We start from the raw sequence: 22,009 nt of genomic DNA, 5'->3' as shown, positions 1-22,009 counted from the left end.
CGAGAGAAGAGGGGTATGGGAGCTTGGCTTGTGAAAAGCCCCCATCAGAGTTATTTCCGTGGTTTTATTGCAGAATCATTCACCGCATGAAACAAAAGAAAGTATTGGCCTCTTTAGCAACCGTACAGGCAATCGGACATTTGCAAATTCAAAAAAGAAAGCAAGCAGACGCATTCAACAACTCAAGTGCTCTTGAAAGTCCAACGAGGTGGAGGGAGACAATGCAATATGCCAATCATCGGTGGAACAAGAGAATTACAGTTTAGATGATCGGATGTACCACAAATGCGCGTAGAATTAAATTCAATATGTACCACAATTATTTGAAACTTTTGATGGTTTGAAAATATCATCTGGAACCTCACCCTTGTATCTGATCATTAAATGTTTACCATACTCTAGGAGCTCAATAGGGTTTTCTTTCCCTAAAGATAATGCCATTGCTATGTATGTGTAGTTATATGCTGCACAACCTCCAATATATCTTGGCAAGTAACCAAAGAGGAATCCCAAACTCTGAGCAAGCCATTCCGAGCGAACACAAAATTGAGAAATATCTGGAAAATCACCTTAATAATATCCATGTTGTAGAATTGATGTAGGTCATGATTAAGTAAGACAGCATCCTCTCCATCATCTATTTATATGCCTCCAACTTCACCTGTGCATTCTCTCCATTATCTATGTTTTTAGCCTCCAAACTTCACGTGTGCTTCCAAAACGTCAATGGATGCAAAGATGTATGGTCTGCAATGGGATCAAAATGTTTTTTGTAAGAATAACCTTGATCTCAAACATTCTACAATGTCTAACATCAATGCACAACTATAGCCAAGAAGAGGACCAAGGATAGAGATATGTCTATCCATGGGACGCTATTCTCTAGCAAAAGTTGGAAAGGGAAGGGTAGTACTTGCAATTGTTACATAGTAGCTAAGGGAGTGAGGTATTCAACACTGAAAGTGAGACTTTTTTAGGGAGAAGTAGATAACTCTTAGAGTGGTAGTTCTAACGACATTAGATAGTAGCACATTGTGATGCAATTGGAGAATTTCTTCCCACAAATGAGGATGAAACCTTACCAAGGTTGTAAACATGACCTTCATTTTCTTTAGATTTCTAGTAGTCTTGTATAATGCTTTTTGCTTACAATAGCCTGCTACTAATAGCATGCCTTCATAATGGTTCAGGAAAAACCTGTGTCCCAAACATACACAGATCCCTTCAAGGGAGTATATAAGTGGAAATGTTTGCAAAGTGAGCTGTATTTCTAGCTATATTTACTTCTTCTTTTTGGCAAAATCTAATCAAATTTTCTTTTGTTTCAATCTACCCCTAGCTGGTTGTACTAAATTTCTAAATAGCTCAAGGCTAAGTTGACACACTTTTTTGAAACACTGATTTGTGATCAAGAGGATGTGTAAATTAATTGAAGAAATAACATTTCTCCCAAATTGAATCTACTCAAAACTAATTGATAATAAAGGTTAATACAAGAGTTTCAAGGCATTGTGATTGAAGCCTTTGTCATATAAGTACAGTTGCACGATCCTCAGTATGAGTTGGCCCTATAAAAGAGGTTGCCATGGACTTTGTCTATCACACATGGTGGTGGTCACAACTTTATACTCGAGCATGGTTGTTGTCTCATGTTCAAGAGCCCCCTTGCTATTGACAACCATCCCTTCCCCTTGTCCAACACTCACCTAGGTTAAAGGGGCCAATAACAAAATGGGCCCCTATACAAGGACCCGTCTACCCCCAATGCTAAGATAGATTTTCCACCATGTGGTTAGAGGTTGGGGAGATAAGATATATATTGTGCAATCAATTGGGTACAAGCCTGCTCTTCCAACTGCCCCCCTCAATCATCTTGCTACTAGATCCTGTTTTTGATACATAGGATTTTCTAGATCACGTTGGTCTCTTCCTCTGTCTAACTATTTGTGGTGCCAATGTTGCTGCATATAGGTGCTACACTCACCCTTCCTTTGCACCCTTTTGAGCTCAAAATAGTGCAGAAGGCTCTCAAGAATTTGTCACGTCACTTAGATGTTCCGGTATTGGGGGTTTTACCCTAGTGTACCTCATTGGTTAATGAGAATTATTTTAGACTTTTTTAAAGTCTTGGTGAGGATTGTCTGGATTGTCTTTCTGCCTATTATAAGTTGGAAACCATACAACTCTTATATAGGGCATCTGTGCAAGTGACACCATGCAAAACATGGGTCTAAAAAGCAGTGGAAAAGCTTGGGCGCGCTCTCGCACTCTCTCTCTCTCTCTCTCTCTCTCTCTCTCTCTCTCTCTCTCTCTCTCTCTCTCTCTCTCTCTCTCTCTCTCAAAACGTAGTGAAAAAGCTTGCGCTCTCTCCCTCTTGAATAATAGTTCTTGAGTACAATTCTCCTCATCGACTAGAACTCTGGGATAGTTTCCTACAACGTTAAAACTCTCTTCTTCTTCTTCTTCTTCTCTCTCTCTCTCTCTCTCTCTCTCTCTCTCAAGATTTTGCATACAAACATTAATAAGGTGAAAGATCTACATCCTCTGGACATGCACAACCTTAACCTGCTTTGTTGCATAGTACCTATAATATATCTAATGTAGTCGTGACTGCCATGTAAAAGCCGAGGCATAAGTGACATGCATGCTGCTGCAATATTGAAGGGAACTTATTGGGTGATGCTCCAACACCTGCAAGAGCGAGTGGGTGATGCTCCATGGGCTTGGGAGTGGACGACCGTGCCTGTGGGTGCAATTTCAAAGTTGTAGCCTAGGTAATTCTCCAAAAAAGAAAAAGCAAAAAGAGGACACCATTGACACGTTGCCTAGCACCTTAGACACACGTAGTCTCTGAGATTTCAGGCGCAGGTGCTTCCCAAAGAATGGTGGTTGAGCAGGGTGACGAAGAAGAGAAGCAGCAGTAGGAAAAGGAGCTGACTGCATCAGTCCCCCCTTTCTTCTTCTTCAACAGAGATGGCTCTGTGCAGCGATGCCCACTAGGACCCTTGCCTCCGCCATCTCGCGAGCCCGGCCCCGACCGTGTTGCCTCCAAGGACCTAACCCTCGACCCCAGCCTTGGCCTTTGGGCTAATCAGGACACCTCCTAATCAGGAGTGGCATGACGTTGCAGGAAGGTCCGAGGGAAACGGACAATTGGCGGCTCAAAGTTGCAGCTTGGCAGCTTTGTAAGAGTTGTTGCTGGGGAACTTGGTCCGATCTACCTGCCGTGGTGTGCAAGCTCGCTTTTGGCTAGGGGCTATAGTCTGTTGGCTATTGTACCTGTGCGATTAGCTCTGATCTAATTCTAAAACTCGCTCTTAAAGAAATCTGAAGTCCGCTAGACCTTGTGAACTCGCATAATGCAGTCAGTGAGAGAGAGGCTTATACAAGAAACATGCCTGTAGCCATCCACACCGGCGTGGATGGCTAGAGGCAATTGATACTCTAAACAATAATTTCCAATAGAAACGTACCTGTAGCCATCCACGCCGGCACATATGGCTACATGTAGTTGCATTTTATATCAAATAAGTGTCACAGTTTGAGGCCGTGTCACACACGTACCAAGATGTGTGTGAGTTTGAGTTGAGAGTCGTTCATTGGCTCAATAACCTATCCAACGAGAGGCAAGAAGTAGCCCTTTGTCCACATTTGAACTTCAAGTAGCTCAAAAATTCTTGTGGATTTGAACATTAAGCATGGGTGACAAGATGGAGAGCCTTATTACTCCGCTAGTCTAGTTGGTTACTCAACTCGCACAAAATATGATTACAATACAGATAGTCGCCGCTCTTGTGACACAAAGGGCATTGGCCTTGTCTGGGTAACCGTGTTGTGTGATGAGGACTAAGTCTTACCCTTTAATTTGCATCGTTCAATGATAACATACTTATTGAACTTTTAAGTGCATGAATACTTCTCTGTCCTTGACCCTTTTAGTTGATATTCTAATATAATTTTCTTACTAAGAGAACTTTTGCATGCAACAAGAGTGGAAATTTTGTTTACATGAGTAGTCTTGGTTGGCTTTCATGAGGTGCCCTAAAAAAATTCTATCTTCATTGCATCACAAAAGAGATGATATATATATATATATATATATATATATATATATATATATATATAGAGAGAGAGAGAGAGAGAGAGAGAGAGAAAGAGAGAGAGAGGAGATAGTTTTTCCAAGTTTGCCAAACCTGATGGCTAAAGACATAACAGTTGGGGAAAATATTCATTAACACACACCAAAAATTATAAATCACATGACCTAAGTTGACCTATGATGGCACTCTTTTAACACAAATATTGCACATAGCCATCCAGGTTTCCTTGAATGGCTGCTAGTGCTCTTCACCCAAAAATCAAAGCTAGTGCTCACAATCTCCTTTCTTTGTTACCTTCCATTACCTATACCCATCCCGTGTAAGCATACATGATGGTTACAAGCAATAGAAAGAGATGGAGACAGGATTATTAAATTTTGTTTTTAAGAGATACTAGGCATTGTTTCTCTCAAATTTCAAGATATAAAAATGTGACATGCTCTCATTTTTTCATTGAAAACACACTAGAGAAGGGAAAGAAAATAATTGGAGATATGACTCTTCATGGGCATCTGCCATTGTAACATGGTGGCTATTCATTCCAATTTTTCAACTAAATATCTATTGATGTCTTGTTTGGAAAAGACATAGCTTGGTTACAATGAAAGCAATGTCCTTGCTTTGTTTCAAAGATGATGAAGTAGGGTGGGTGGCAAAGTTTACTCACTCATTAGACTTGATAATTAGTCATTCCATTATGGTCTTTCACCATATTGTTGTTGTCTATCTTGATTGTATCACACACGGGTACTACAATCCACACTGGATTTTTTAAATGGATTGCATTGTCATTTACATTCTGTGTGTGTGTGTGTGTGTGTGTGTGTGTGTGTGTGCGTGCGCGTGCTAGATTCCTCGCTCAGTTATTTCCTTGCTCGAAAATATTTGCTCAACATATGGTAGGACTCGTAACCAAAACATTCTCTCCCAAAAGCCTTGTCGATGAGGATAGCTTTGTCTGCATTTTGTGGTAGAATTGAGCCACCTAAGAAGCGAGATAATGTCTTGAAAGCATAGGTAGCAGTATTCCCCTCTTGCGACATTCTGTTGTGGAAGACTAGGATGGGTGCCTCACATAGAGTAGGAAGATATTCTCCTAGAGCTGCATCCCTGCCACAAAACTGTCTTCTTTGATGATGAAGAAAGTCATCCTTTTCAGCAATCCATGACTGTGAGCAAAAGAAGTGTGTGTGTAAGAGAGAGAGAGAGAGAGAGAGAGAGAGAGAGAGAGAGAGAGAGAGAGAGGGGGGGGGGGGGGCAGGATGTTATACCATGAAACTCTCTTCTTGCAAAAAAAACTCATTGTTCTATAGGTTGACTGATCGGGTTGACTCCTGTGTTGGTCGCTTAAACCAATCCTCCATATCCTGATTACTAGTTGATGGCTTGAGAGTATTTCAAATAGTTTGAAATGTGGCTTCATCACGAAGGCTTTCTCTATACTTTTATGCCTCTTTAAAGAACAGTTTAAGGCAGTCCAGTGGGTTACTCGAGATCTCCATTGCCTCGTCATCACTACTGTCATCTGAAACAAATCCATTCCTCTCCTCCTGATACTTGGAGATAGTGGCTAGTGCAAAGTCCTCACGCAAACAAAAATACTTTGTATATCATGAAGGAAATGTATGACCTATCTCCAAATTTAAACTTTGGCACTCCTAGTAGCATTAAGGTGGCTTGCCACTCATTGAAACCTGACACATCTAGAGGTAGCTTGATATCTGAGGTTTTCATTGAGAGAAGTTTGCTTCGTTCCACCTCTTTTGCTTCTTCTTCAAGGTCAATGGACTCCTCTATCTCTGCCACTTCAATGTATTCCTCATCCTTTCCCTCTGTTTCATCTGTTGGTAAGTCATGTTCCTCCATGACCTCCTTAGGATCTTTCATAAGACTTGTAATTAATCCATTTAGAAATATTTGAAATCCAAAGGATTCTTGAACCAGTGAGGCAAGATTTTCCATGCATGGGAACCCCCCCATATATCTTTGCACATATATCTTACTTTTGATTTTTTCTTCCTTTTTCACAAACGTTTTAGCTTTTATTAAATAGATAAGACTTATGCTAATCAATCACGATGTAGCATAAATAAGTAAGCTTTCTTTGTTGATCTCTCTTTTGACCTTAAATATTAAATATATATATTCTAAATTACATTATATATTTTAGTATTTTCTATTATATTTTTCATGTATGTATATTATTCCACCCTACCAAATATTTTATTCACTAATTTTCATTTTCAAACCTCAACCCCATTTTCAAATTTCAATAATACCTCCATCTAGATGATTGCCAATCTTTTCAAAACTCTAGGTCATGTTTTCATACACATGAAGGAGCTTACACTTGAAGGAAAGAGAGAAGTCCACTCAAAGGGGACCACCAAAAGACTTTTGCAGCCACAAATAATACATTATTTGGCTGAATTTTTTAAGTAAAGAAGAACCCCGAATCTGAATGAGCGTTCAACATGAAAGATGTAGCTCATGATCTCAAATTTTAGCTCAATTTTTTTCAGAATTTTTAGAGTTATGAACACGGCGATATGATTTTTGTAGTGGACCCCAGTTTTCTCGTGTAATGGTGACACAAGCCATCCCCAATTTTCTTCCTGCTAGAATGGCTATGGTTCTACAAGTCTTCAAGCATGATTACAAGAGACAAGGCTCTTTTAATGAGGTCTTGGTAAGTCTAGAGTGATTCTATCACCATTTTTGGAGGATCCATCCTCATCAACAACTATCCACCTTCGACAACCTCTCTTGTAAATTTCTTACCTCTCTCTTTTCTACCTAATAAGCTTATGTCTAGCCAAAGCTAGACTATTGTAAATATCTCCTATCCTCTACATCCTACCCACATTCTCTCTTCTTCTCTCTCTATTGACTCTGGTATTTTAAATAATGAGGAGACAAGATGGGAGCCACAGTCACATGCACCCCATTTTCCTAGTCACCAGAGTGGGACACTCACCTCAATTAGAAATATTGCTAAAACCTTCCCTCCTTCCCTATATAAGGAGGCCATGAGAGCTCACACACACAGACACACACACTCACACACACCTATCCATACACACTCTTGTGCTACATGCTTGTAGCATGAACCCTAATCACATAATCACAACACCATCATCATCACCATCACCATGCAAAAAAGATGAGCACCACACCTTCCACACCACTTGTAATTAAGGGTTGAAGGCACAATTTCAAGAAGAAGAAGGGTGACACACATGATATTCCTCGCCATCAACTCCCATCTCTCCATTATGCCTCCTACGATCTTGTCCCCTTCTCATTTCCTGCCATACGCTACCTATTGTATTCATCTTTTGCAAGCAATCAACACACTCCATCTTGGTGTCATACTTTGTGTCGCTTTGGATACATCTCATTGTGAGTATGGTATATGCTTGTTCCTTGCCTTTTTTTTTCTGCTTATGTAAAGGTGTGCGGATTCGACACCATACACACACACTCTCTCTCTCTCCCTCTCATATTCCTATCATCTTGCTACTTCCATCTTGAGGTGTGCTGATTCGCCACCTCTTGTATGATAAGTGAGCATAGTCGCAAGTTTCCCTACCTCATTATCTTCCTTACTAACATGCACGAGTAGCAAGCCCATTCTCACTCATTCACCACTCCTCTCACCTTATTCTCCGACCACCCCATTCCACATTTGGGCGTGGATCTTGAAATTGTTTTCCATGGCATGCTTCATTGTGTATATGTATGCGTCCTAGCCGCATATCTTGCTAGGTGGTGCCCCTATTGTGTATCCCCCATGATGAGGCCATTGTGCATAGTCTTGGTGTAGAGGCCACCGGGTCTATTTTTCACTTCCGCCTCTCATTTGGTGCCCCCACGGAGGAGGGCTCTTGAAACCTTCAGCTTACAAGGCTGACATGTTTACTTCTCTTCATGGACGAGTGGCTTCTTGAATTCTCTAATTGGACCACCGAAGAGGAGGAGCTTCAAGCAGGTTTGACACAAGTCATCAAGACACTCTTGCCAGGGTGTTGTATTGTTAGCATAGAAGAAGTGGTAAGACCCTCTTTCCTACTTAGATTGTTTACATTTCTCATCATCTCCGCAAGCGTAAAAGCAAGGCACAAGCTGCATCATGCTCACATTGTAGCCAAAAACCACACCTTCGACATGAGTGCAACCCAAAGTGAAGAAAAGGCCATCATTTTCTCCCTCGACATCCGCACACGCGTTCTCACATCAGTAGGCTTTCAAGTAGCACCAGGCTTCTCTACATCTACGTCCACATCTTTGCCACCTATTCCACCTACGCCCACAACAAGCCTTCACAACTTGAGGAAGCTACTACGAATGCGTGGTCCCTCCCTCTCCCTTGCACCAAAAGATTCAAGGGTTTTCCAGCGCCGACAATCACCCCGTCTCCAAAACAAAAGGGTAAATCCTCCAAAGTCTTTCTATAACTCACTCTCATCTCATGAGCCAGGAACTAGAAATAGTAGCATGGATTCTACGTCGTCTACCGAGTGAAGTGGCGGAGCTTGTCATCGACAAAGTCTTTGACACTGGTTTTTCTTGGCGGAAAGACAAGACCCTTTCAAGGGGTGTTGCTTGTGAATCAAGGCTATGATGACGACTTTACAACTTGCTATGTATCCATCCAACTTGGATTAATACAAGTGGTAAGACTCACCACCTACCTCATCACACCTGTGTATACACTAGATGGCACTCTATCTTGCAGGAAAGTGAAGTTGCTCGAAGAGAGAGAGTTCAAGCTTTTCCAAGAGCTCTACACCTCCGACTATAACCTTCCACCACAAAGGAGAGAGCCTTTCCGAATTATCATGTGATGGACCCAGCACATCAACCTTTTGCAAGGAACCAAACTTATGCACCACAACGAATTCAATCAATCAAAGTAATCTTGGACCGCAAAATGTTTTATCAGCAGATCATTACAACCATGTCTGGTAGAGAACGACTGCAAGAGATAAACACCTCTTCTCTACCCTTTATCCTCCCTATGATTAATCATGAAATGTCTTTTGATGTAGTTATTTTCATCCTTGTATAGTATGTTTTCCATCTACCGAGCACCCATGTATTGAATCTCTATTTTTTTTTTAAAAAAAAATTTCTAAGTCAAGTTAATTTTCTCACTCTCACAATGGCAAGTGTAGCATTTCCAACCTTTACTGGTAAGGTGGGTGAGGATGCTGCAGACTTTCTAGACAACTTGGAAATAGCATGTGTCATCTCTACGAGAGATGATGATGCTTCGCGCTTGCGCATCTTCCCACTTCTAACGAAGGTGGAGGCAAGATCATGGTACAATGCCTTGGCACAAGCAACCAAGGAACGGTGGGACTTATTAAGAGCAGCCTTTGTCAAGTGTTTTAGAGAGGGCACAACATCAGAGAAGCTATGGCAATTGTTGACAGAGTTGAAGCAGGGCAGTATGCTAGAATATGCATCATATGAGTCAAAGTTTGTAGATTTATGGGGGCGATGGGTTGCATCGCTAAGAGAGGATGAGGGGGCACCTGATTTCCTAAAGAAGGAGCAGTTTGTGGCTGGGTTATGGCCAACTCTTAAAGAGAAGGTGAAGGGAAGGTGTCCTGCTACGTATGAGCTAGCAGTTGAAGTGGCCCGCCTTAAAGACAAGAAGTTGTGCTACAAGCCAGGAATATCGATGAAGAGGAAGCCTTTAGGACCCGATCGCCTCTAGCACCACCTACAATAGCCACCCAGAGGATTCAACCACAAGAACCAATTGAAGATCAGCAAGACCTGCTCAATCGAATCACCAATCAACTTGAGAATCTCTCAATCCATTTGATACAACAAGGGCATGCACACAATTGCAACCAAGAGCAAGGAAGAGGACAACAAAGGCAAAACCAAGAATACCACTGCTACAATTGTGGGGAGGATGGTCATGGCATGTACTACTGTCCACACCCAAGGAGGCAAAATTTCAACAGAGGAGCCAGGCAAAACCAGGTTTCACCATCGAGAGCAAGACCACCACCACCGAGGGCACCACAAAAAGCACCACCCGTGCAAATCCTACAACCACCCATTCAACCACAACCACCACCACCACCACAACCTCTCATTCCACCCTTACCCCCACAACCAGTTGGCAATCAAACAGTAAGCGTAATCAGTCTTGAAGGTAAAGGAAAGGAGAAAGTGGAGGAGGATATCAAGGGAGTGGCAAAAGGTAATACCAAGTTTAAAGGAGTAGATTCCATAGGGGTAAAATGTGCTAGGCATGGTGAATCTTCCCAAAAGGAAGAAAAGATGAAGACTAAAGGGGAATCTAGCAAAAATCCGTGATGTAAAATTGACATTGTAGATTTCTCTTTGGGTGAATGTTCTAAACCATATGATTTGGTTCAAGATGTTTCTGTGCAGGGCCCAAAAATCACCTGGCCCCAGTTACTCCACCTAGCACCTAGGGTGAGGAGACAATGGACAAAGATGGTTAGCACGAGACGATCAAAGCCAAAGATAGCTGGGGCTATCTCTGGGAGGAATCTAGGTGACATACTACCAGTGATGGATGCTTACATCAAAGGTCAACACATCTCCAATATCTACATCAATGGTGGCGCACAAATATGCGTCATGAGTGAAAAAATGATGCACCATTTGGGTTAGAGGTGAGTCGGCCGGCACCATGCCGAGCCAAAATGGCAAATAATTTAAAATTTCAATGTGTTGGTGTCATAAATGCAGTTAGGATAAAGGCATTCAACACCGAGGTAGATGTGGACATCTTTGTCATGCCACACAAAGGGGAGGGCTATCCTATCATTCTAGGGAGGCCTTGGCTTATGGCTATGAGAGCTAAGCAGGACTGGGACACCGGCATAATCCAGATGAAGGATGCAAAAAGGAAGCCAATACTTTATGAAATGAAGACAGGTCGGCAATACGACATGGATCTAGAAACCTCTATGAATGAGTTTTCTAGTGGTGACTCTTCAACCACTTTAGAGGAGTCAACAGGGAGTGAAGGAAGTGATAGCTCCATTGAGGTAATGGGCCTCACATTCAACCACAACAAGGTGGACCCTTCAAATTTGCAACCACATGTGAAAGTGGTGAAGACACTTCAACTACCCCTATGGCACGAGATTGGTGAAAGACTCATGCAGAGAAATGCAATTGAGGTCTACTGGCACTTTAGGTTTTCCTTTCTAACTGTGAACATTGTGTGTAACATTAATTTGGGAAGCTCTTTAAGTTGGGTTGCGACAAGAGTGGAAGGATTGATATCAACAACCACTGGAATCAATCTAGGACACACCAATCAAGGAAGAATGGTTTTGCATACTGGTGGTAACATGGAGTCATTTTTCAAAATGTGGTTTGAAGTTTATCTTTTGTACATGGTGGGCTCTCTTGTGCAACAGGCATCAACCATGCAATCTATCCATGTGGGCAATAGGTCTCTATCAATTTGGCATGAAGAAGGAAAACAAGCAAGATATGAGGATTATGGTTTCTTACTCCCTTTTGGCTATGTGTCTGGACGAGGAAGCCATGCATGGTCCCGCTTTGGAATACCTTCAAGGACTGATCAAGTTCTTTCCATACCTTCTATCACTTATGCAAGAGTTCTTGTGCAGCTTGTGGACTCAAGAATCATTATAAGTGTGATCTTCTGAAGAGGACATTATTGCATACAATGGATTTACGCTTAGTGTGGGACCCAGGTGGACACCGAAAAGAACTTTGGGGAGCCTCATGCTTCAAAGGGATCCATTATTCCCTACAAGGATCTACCAGCCACCAAGGAGAAATCTTACTCTATTTCAACATGCTCAAGTATAGAGCTAGAGGCATGAATACCTCTAGCCTCCGGGGAGGGCTAATGAGGCAAGCTTTTCCATGCATGGGAAACCCCCCATATATCTTTGCCCTTTTACCAAAATATTTCCTATTATATAAGTTACTTTTGATTTTTTCTTCCTTTTTCACAAACGTTTTAGCCTTTATTGAATAAATAAGACTTATGCTAATCAATCACGATGTAGCATAAATAAGTAAGCTTTCTTTGTTGATCTCTCTTTTGACCTTAAATATTAAATATATATATTCTAAATTACATTATATATTTTAGTATTTTCTAATATATTTTTCATGTATGTATATTATTCCACCCTACCAAATATTTTATTCACTAGTTTCATTTTCAAACCTCAACCCCACTTTCAAATTTCAATAATACCTCCATCTAGATGATTGCCAATCTTTTCAAAACTCTAGGTCATGTTTTCATACACATGAAGGAGCTTACACTTGAAGGAAAGAGAGAAGTCCACTCAAAGGGGACCACCAAAAGACTTTTGCAGCCACAAATAATACATTATTTGGCTGAATTTTTTAAGTAAAGAAGAACCCCGAATCTGAAGGATGCGATGTCTCATCTCAACTTTTAGCTCAATTTTTTTCAGAATTTTTAGAGTTATGAACACGGCGATATGATTTTTGTAGTGGACCCCAGTTTTCTCGTGTAATGGTGACACAAGCCATCCCCAATTTTCTTCCCTCTAGAATGGTTATGGTTCTACAAGTCTTCAAGCATGATTACAAGAGACAAGGCTCTTTTAATGAGGTCTTGGTAAGTCTAGAGTGATTCTATCACCATTTTTGGAGGATCCATCCTCATCAACAACTATCCACCTTCGACAACCTCTCTTGTAAATTTCTTACCTCTCTCTTTTCTACCTAATAAGCTTATGTCTAGCCAAAGCTAGACTATTGTAAATATCTCCTATCCTCTACATCCTACCCACATTCTCTCTTCTTCTCTCTCTATTGACTCTGGTATTTTAAATAATGAGGAGACAAGATGGGAGCCACAGTCACATGCACCCCATTTTCCTAGTCACCAGAGTGGGACACTCACCTCAATTAGAAATATTGCTAAAACCTTCCCTCCTTCCCTATATAAGGAGGCCATGAGAGCTCTCTCTCTCTCTCTCACACACACACACACACACACACACCTATCCATACACACTCTTGTGCTACATGCTTGTAGCATGAACCCTAATCACATAATCACAACACCATCATCATCACCATCACCATGCAAAAAAGATGAGCACCACACCTCCACACCACTTGTAATTAAGGGTTGAAGGCACAATTTCAAGAAGAAGAAGGGTGGACACACTCATGATATTCCTCGCCATCAACTCCCATCTCTCCATTATGCCTCCTACGATCTTGTCCCCTTCTCATTTTCCTGCAATACGCTACCTATTGTATTCATCTTTTGCAAGCAATCAACACACTCCATCTTTGTGTCATACTTTGTGTCGCTTTGGATACATCTCATTGTGAGTATGGTATATGCTTGTTCCTTGCCTTTTTTTTTCTGCTTATGTAAAGGTGTACGGATTCGCCACCATACACACACACTCTCTCTCTCCCTCTCATATTCCTATCATCTTGCTACTTCCATCTTGAGGTGTGCGGATTCGCCACCTCTTGTATGATAAGTGAGCATAGTCGCAAGTTTCCTCTACCTCATTATCTTCCTTACTAACATGCACGAGTAGCAAGCCCATTCTCACTCATTCACCACTCCTCTCACCTTATTCTCCGACCACCCCATTCCACATTTGGGCGTGGATCTTGAAATTGTTTTCCATGGCATGCTTCATTGTGTATATGTATGCGTCCTAGCCGCATATCTTGCTAGGTGGTGCCCCTATTGTGTATCCCCCATGATGAGGCCATTGTGCATAGTCTTGGTGTAGAGGCCACCGGGTCTATTTTTCACTTCCGCCTCTCACCAGCTTGCACTCCCGTTCATGTAAGCTGCACCAATGGGGTCTGTACATAAGAGGCAGTTGATTATACTTCTTGTAAGGCTGTCTTTTAGGATCACAGTCTTTTAAATGGACTGCCACCATTCACCAACATTAACCCTGCCCTTTTGAGTATGAAGCTCAAACTTCTCTCGTTCCAGATTCAAGTGCTCACTGTGTTCAACTATAAACACATCAAGATTAAATGGAGCATTAAAAATGCAGGAGACCAAGTCAAACTTATCACCAGTCCCAAAAGAAACTCCAAAATCTAAAATCCTTTCATCAATCACTGTAGGGTGTTCCTAAATAATTGTCTCCTTTTCCTTTGGGATTGTTGCAACACATTCGGCACTCTCCAAAGTAGGTGTTGAAAAATCCACCTCTCTCTTAAGTGAGTTCAATAAAGTAAATTTGGATTAGAAGGGGACTCCATTTTGACAAATGGATGAGTATCAGGCTCCTCCAGGCTCTGCACCAGATATATCAATGGGTTATGTGAAGTCTACATTCCTCTTCATTGAAGTTTTTAACAGCTCTGGAAGTCTTCTCGGAACGTTTCCTTGGACAACGATGCGCTCAAGATCTATTTTCTGCCTCTTCCTCCTAAGAGATCTTAATCCTTCCATTTATTTCATACCGAGAAATATAAGTTTCTTCAAAAATAAATAAAAAGAAGAGCACCACATGATCATATAAGTTTTCAACACAAACAATAGCTAGGTATCTCACAATTATTTCCTACTGATCATATAGACAATAACACAAGATGATTAGCATATGTGCACCTTTTGATGGTTGTGTGAAGGGACACCAAACTTTTTCCCTGCATAATGATTGATCAAATGCAAAATTTCTCTATAGTTGTGAATAACAAAAGCCAATCAAGTGGATCACGATGCGCAGAGTACATAAAAAAAACTCCACAAAACTGCTGGCATGCTGTGATTAGCATATGTGCATCTTTTGATGGTTTGTGTGAAGGGCCCCTAAACTTTTGACCTGCATAATGATTGATCAAATGAAAAATTCCTCTATAGTTGTAAAGATCAAAAGCCAATCATTCAGGCAAGGTAAGGTCTCCTGCAATTTTCATGCCTGATCTAGAAACATCAATTGAAGGAAAGCACCAAAAGCAAGCAGTAATTAATAATCATATACATATTTATAATACAATACCTACTTTTTACATAGTAATAGCTACCAAAACATCAAAGAATTTTATACTCTAGAAAAAAAAACCTTGTACACTTTAAAAAGTGGATCACGGCGCGCAGAGTACATAAACGAAACTCGATAAAACTAATGGACGCCGTGATCCAATTTTGTTAGGTTCAATATTAAATTGCCTTTCACATTTTGTAGCACAAATCCTAGACACAACTAAGCTATTGACCAAATAGGTGTAAAGAGATTGCCTTTACCTTTGCCAAGACGAGACATTGCTCTTGGAATAGAGATTCAGGGCTGGGAATGTTGCTCTTGGTCTTCACGCTTTTGATTCTTGCACTTTGAAGGAGGCAATGTCCTTTTTAACTCTCTCTCTCTCTCTCTCTCTCTCTGCCTCTAAATCTCTCTCGATAGCTGTATTTGGTCGTTGGTCCAGGAACGGGCTGAGGTAGTAGCTCTCCCCCCCCCCCCCCCCCCCTCTCTCTCTTCTCTCTCCTTTTCATACAATAATAGACATTACTTTTAGCGGTATTCATGAAGCACACCGAATAATATCCTACACGTGTTAGCAAGACATGCAATAAATGGATGGTACGACCACAATAATGATTTTTCTACAACCAACAAAAACGGGTACTATTTATGGTAACAAATGCACACTTGGATTCATGATGAGAGAGAGAGAGAGAGAGAGAGAGAGAGAGAGAGAGACCTAACCAAAGAGATTTGCATCATTCGAGACGATCTTTGCAACCAAGGCGCACAATTGATATTGACGAAGACACAGAGTGAAGACCTACAAAGGTAAAAAAAACTCCTTCAAGCGTTTTCAACCCATTGAAGGCAGCACTTAGGGGAATCCGCCTCGTATACTCATTTCAAACCGCTTCTATCCACCAAGAGAGGTATTCCCAGAGTGTGATTTAGGGGGGGGGGAGAGAGAGAGAGAGAGAGAGAGAGAGAGAGAGAGAGAGAGAGAGAGAGAGAGAGAGAGAGAGAGAGAGAGAGAGAGAGAGAGAGAGAGAGAGAGAGAGCACGAATTGGAACACGGTGCACGATAGGCTATGTTCACTTCTCAAATTTGACCCCGCACGCTGTGATCCACACACAGAGAGACGAGACACACACACACACAACACACACACACACACACACACACACACACACACACACACCAGAGAGAGAGAGAGAGAGAGAGAGAGAGAGAGAGAGAGAGAGAGAGAGAGAGAGAGAGAGAGAGAGAGAGAGAGAGAGAGAGAGAGAGAGAGAGAGAGAGAGAGAGATCCCTTACATTTCTCTCTTATAGTGGACTGGCAAGAACAAAGGCAACAGCAAGGAAGGCAGGGAAAGGACCAGGGCTTGCAAAGAAAGCATGTGAAGGTCTGCTAGTAAGAAGAAAAGACCAGGTAAACCAATGAAGATATTGAAGGGACCAAGAATGAAGAATATTTAGAGAAACATGGGTTTATTTAGAGAGATCAGAAAAGCTCAGAAATGTATTGAGCTTTGTGTCCCTAAATTTCCTTTTTAAAGAGCAGTAAGGCAAATTTGCGAGGAAGCATGTGCTGGTACAATGAGATGGAAGGTTGTTGCCCTGCTCTGTCTTCAAGAAGCGATAGAAGATTTTTTACTATAGTACTTTAATGATATCACCATTGTTCTGCTCATGCTCATCGGGTCACAATAATGGACAAGGACAATGAGACGCTCAAGAGAGTACGTTGGAGATACGATAAGCTCCTCATCCCTAATGAGTTTCTTGACGGTAAAATGAAGGATATATTGCTAATACCCCCAGGCCAACGGGAGCATGGGGTTAAGATTCATGAGGTTACTCATGATGTGAACACTAGAGCTAGAGCTGAGTAAGAAGAAAGACGTTACCTGAAAGCAGAGAAATTAAAGAAGATATAGACTGCTGCTTGATGAAGAGGCACAGAGGAGAAATTATGGGCTAGTTACCACAGATCTAAATAAAAGAAACACCGATATTTTACTTTCCATGAAAGAAGGACTGCTAGCAACCATTCCCTTGCTGATGATACTCGGCAATTAGCTTTGGATTCTGTTGATATTGGGATTTTGAAAGATCCCAATTCACAAATTACAGACTCTATTGTTTATTTATGCCTAAAGTAAGTGCCCTTCTCTACCTTTAAGATCCTTTACTTTTGTATTTGGTCACTAATGAAATCCTTGTTACTAATTGTAGGTTAATAAAGAGCCAACTCCCTCAACAAACCCATACTGAAAGACATGTTTTAGATCCACAGTTGTCTGTGCCACTCCAAATAAAAAACACCCCACATGGCACATTGGAGAGATGGTTTGTCCAATGTCCAATGCTTTAGGTCACAACTCTGGTGTTTCCATACGAACCAAATAATCATTGGAACCTTGTATGCATTGAACTGTACAAACAAGTGGTATGGACTATCAACTCCATACGAGGAACACATTCAAAGATAAGAGTGTGAGTGTTGATATAACCTTGAGTGTTTATTTGGGCTATGGATGATGACCTCAATATTGTTAATAACAAATAACTTTCATTGTTCATAGATGTGTAAAAAGATTACTTCAAGTCTATGGAAGGCTTTGTGGAAATCATGAACTCTACAAGGCAGCCTTTAAAGTTGTCGAAGTGCTAATCAAACAGATCTAAATTCTTGTGGTTCGAGATGTCTTCTCTACGCAGAGTACATACTACAGATTTGTTTTGCTTTGAATCCATTTATGTCTAAGGTATTTCCATGCTATGGTTTAGACCAACTTGGTGCTATTATTAATTGAAGTATTGACCATAAGTTAACCTAGTTTTGCAGAATGCTAAGGAAGATTATACCTTGGAATATTTACAAAGGTACCGTGCATTAATTATTCAACATCTACTATCTACTTCAACTCCAAGAGTTTTAGATGCAGAAGATAGTTTTGTCGACAACCATAAAATAACTTTGACAATGACCGGTGATGAGGAAGTCATGCCAGTTTCCACCACTGGAAACCAAATCCCTAAAACTGACCCAATATTAGAGGACCAAACACCGGTTTTCTTTGCAGTTGGAGCGGTTGAAATGGAAGTTGGAGTTGATCAATGTGAAGTAGACCAAGCTCTTGAAAATGATGATATTAAATGCTCTTCAGAGCCGGGGAATGCAACAGAGGGTCTAGGCCAAGTAGAGGAGGATAAGGGAGTGCGTATTATTGTGGCACAGGATGAGGCACATGATCAATATGAGGGAGTCCAATCTCTAGTAATTTATGATGTGAAGAGCTCTCCAAGCCCCTTGAACAGATCAAAGTGCCTTATGATGCTCTCAATACTTTGTTGATTGATGACACACCACATGAGGGTTTACTTAATCAACCTGACATTACTATTTTCCCACCTTCATTTGAAGGGCATCTTCACGATTTTTACCTAGAGGACATTTTGGTCCCATACCTGCAAGGAATGTACTTAAGCCCATTGAGCACATTGAAATTTGTACTTACAAATGTACTTATTAATTCATTGTTTATACATTAAATTGATACTGTCTACCTGTCTTCATGTTTCGAATACTGAGAGAGAGAGAGAGAGAGAGAGAGAGAGAGAGAGAGAGAGAGAGCTGTGAGCAAACACTTGATATGAAGATTAAACTAGTCAAAAAAGCTACATTTTGCTGAAGCCATTCAAGCTAGATTACAAGGGCACGATTTGTATACGGCCAGAAAGATCTCCACACAAAAAATGCTTCTCCCTTTGTTGCATTACTCTTCGTTTGCCCAACAAAAAAAACGTTTACAGAGTCAATGTCGGAAGTATCCTTTACTATGTCATGCTGAAGTTGCAAAATATTGCATTGCTACCTTATTGTAATTACTGTCATAAGATTTAGGTCTTTGTCCACCACTTCCATGTCTATGACAACATTGTTTGCCAAACTTGCTGCCTCTTGATCCATAGGCACATAGCAACCTTCAACAAGGTGAGAATGCTTGTACCAAAAGAAGATTATTAGTGTCTATGTCGCAAGCATATACTTGACAATGAAAGTGTCAAGAGCAATCTCGCAACATATGCCACATACCACCCTCGATCAAGAAGCTTATCACACAAGAGGGAATCAAATGATTTGCAGAGCAGCATAGTTTTAGAAACATGTACATTGCAAGTATGAGATAACTCAACAAAGAGACCAACGGGATAGAAATTTGAAGTTTCACCAGTTTAGTGGGTACAGAGTTTTGAAGAGACCTCTGAACATCCCTATAGAGCCTGGTCCTCAATGCCTCACTCATTGTTGTGTTGGGAACGAGCCAATCCACGGAGTTCCAGTTGGTCGGTAGTGAAACCGTCACCAACACTCCTCTCTATTTCCTTTGATTGAGTTGGTAGAAATGGTCATAGAAGAAAATACCCTCGTCTGCAAGGCTTTTGCTAGTTTTTCCCACATACTGTAAGACCCCAATATGAGCATGGGTCACAGACATGAAACCTATAATGCACTCCAATGGCTCCCATTCCTTGTATGAGGAAGGATAAACATCTATGAATGTAAAAGAATAGAAATAAATATCTGTAATAAGAGAAGAAAAAAATAGATTCACATTTGAAATGTAAGATAACATTTATAGAGGAGTGCTAAATAATTAACTCATAGTTGCACCGTGGATTATGCACCATGGAGACATCGCTACCATTAGCAATCACATTAGAGTGAGTGAAATATGTTGAACAAAGACCTCTTTCAGAGTCTTCTTACCAACCTCGACTTTGAAATCCATAACTCTTGCTTTCCATGCATAACGAAACATATTTGTTTCCTTTGAGCTTTTTCTCCTTCTTAGCTGCATAAGAACCCAAGAACCTTTGATTATCCTCTGCACTTGCCACCTATTATCTGTAGTGAGAGAGTTTGAGCTTGAGATAGTGCTTATGCTACTACATGGTCTTCTTGGGGTACTAATGGTGAGGTTAGTTGGGGACAGTCTAGAGCAACCTCTAGAACTTCTTGGGCGGGAAGAAGACGAAGCCATAGCTATAATGGAGGGAGAATGAGTTTTGAAATCCTTTCATAAAGGGAGTGGATATCTTTTAATGAAGGGAGAGAGTTAGCTATCAATCAGTAGTCAGGTCTCAACAACTTGACGGCTACTGGCAGTGGGCCCTACTTTGTGAAACGAGGAAGTTATCTTACGAAAATGGGACAAATCTCAATATTTTAAAATGCTTTCTTTCATTTTTGTGATATTTTCCATGCATTTCTACGTTACGTAAGGTTGCTGCTCATTGGTTGCTCCTTCTTTTCTATCTCTTCAATAAGGCCCTCCAAATGACCTCCAAAATTTCCTAATAGGCTTCCTAATTTGGCACACGTCCTCGTGTGCCGGTGAAGCAAAACACAGAGACATGGTAGAAAGCAAGTCCATGGAAGAATGTTGAGCTCCAAAACATAAGAACAAGTAATGAGCATCAAAGGCCAACAAGGATAAAAACATGAAGTACAATGAACAATCATGCAAAGTGAATTTGTTGCTTCTAAAAAACGGGTGAATCATAGTAAAAAACTAGATTACATAAAGCAAAAAAGACACCTAGACTATCGTGAAGATTAAACCACTTGATATTTTAGTTTTATGCATGAAACACAAGCAATCAATTAAGACCCTAGGCTAATGCAAGGTCAGAAATCTACTAGCCTGAAAACTATGTGACCAATCTTAATAAATCATCCAAGCCTATCATGTCTATCGGCTATAAAAAAGCTCCTAATCTATTAGTACATTGTCACATATTTTTGAAGCTCATGAAGTTTTACTTTTGTCATTCATTGAAAAAAGTAAAGCACAATACAAGGCTACCACCCCAAGGCAATTCTAGGTACGAATCTCGGCTCCTTGAACCCTCAAGAAGGTGTTCCAAGAATCTACTAGCCTACCAAGGTGATCGCTAACCCCTATCAGCCCAGGGCATCGGTTTAGGGCCTTGACCAAGCAAGCCAAGGTCATTCCTTTAGGATGTCAAGTGCCAATAAGGCGCTAGGACTCACAAGACACAACATAACATAAAAATTTTCTTTTCATGTGTCTAGTAGCACTTTTGCTACTTTTTCTTGACACTTTTTTGCTTCATTGTTTCATTTTTTAAAACACTTTTTATTGCTTCCATCATGAGAGTATTTACGGAAAGTGGACTAAAGGACTAAAGCCTAATCATAGCCCTAGGTCATGTTAAAAATGAATGGAGTATTAAGACTATCACTAAGAGTCTAGGACTAATGAGAAATGAACCTACATTAACCTAAGGTCAAGCCCAATTACCTATGATTAGCACACATAAAACCAAATTTTTTGATGAGTTAATATTCAAAAAGCAAAGTGTTGAAACTTTAGGATGCCTAACTTTTAAACATAAAAGAACCATATCTTAGAAGCAAAAATTACTTAAGCCAAGCATAGAGAATGGAGAGATGAACAAAAGAGCAAAATCATGGAAGGATTACACCTATTCATGCTCTTTTGAGCATCCTTGAGCAAGCATCCCCTTTGTGTAGAGAAGTCTCTTGATCTTTTTATTTACAATCCAAGCTTTTTGAAGACAAGTGTAAACACAAACTACAAAAGCCATTTATTTGTAATCCAAAAGCACACATAAACATTAATGAAATCCTAATGCTAGGGTCTTGCATACCCGAATTTGCCAAAGGAAAAAAACCCAAGGGAAAAAAGTGCCTTTGGTTATGCACATGGTGCTCTTTGTAGAAAATTTATGCATACACAACAAGCATGAGAGATAAAATGCTTCTAAGTAAGTAAATTTTGCAATTTTTACAACCTCTCATGCATGATTCAAAGTTGATACATTGATAGCTCAATTCAAATATGGAATTTAAAGCAAGTCAAGAGCTAGAAATAATGCAA

Source organism: Adiantum capillus-veneris, chromosome 2, assembly GCF_014529385.1.
Source record: "Adiantum capillus-veneris isolate H3 chromosome 2, ASM1452938v2, whole genome shotgun sequence".
In the NCBI taxonomy this organism is placed as follows: Eukaryota; Viridiplantae; Streptophyta; class Polypodiopsida; order Polypodiales; family Pteridaceae; genus Adiantum; species Adiantum capillus-veneris.
Note: the sequence above shows the minus strand (reverse complement) of the source record.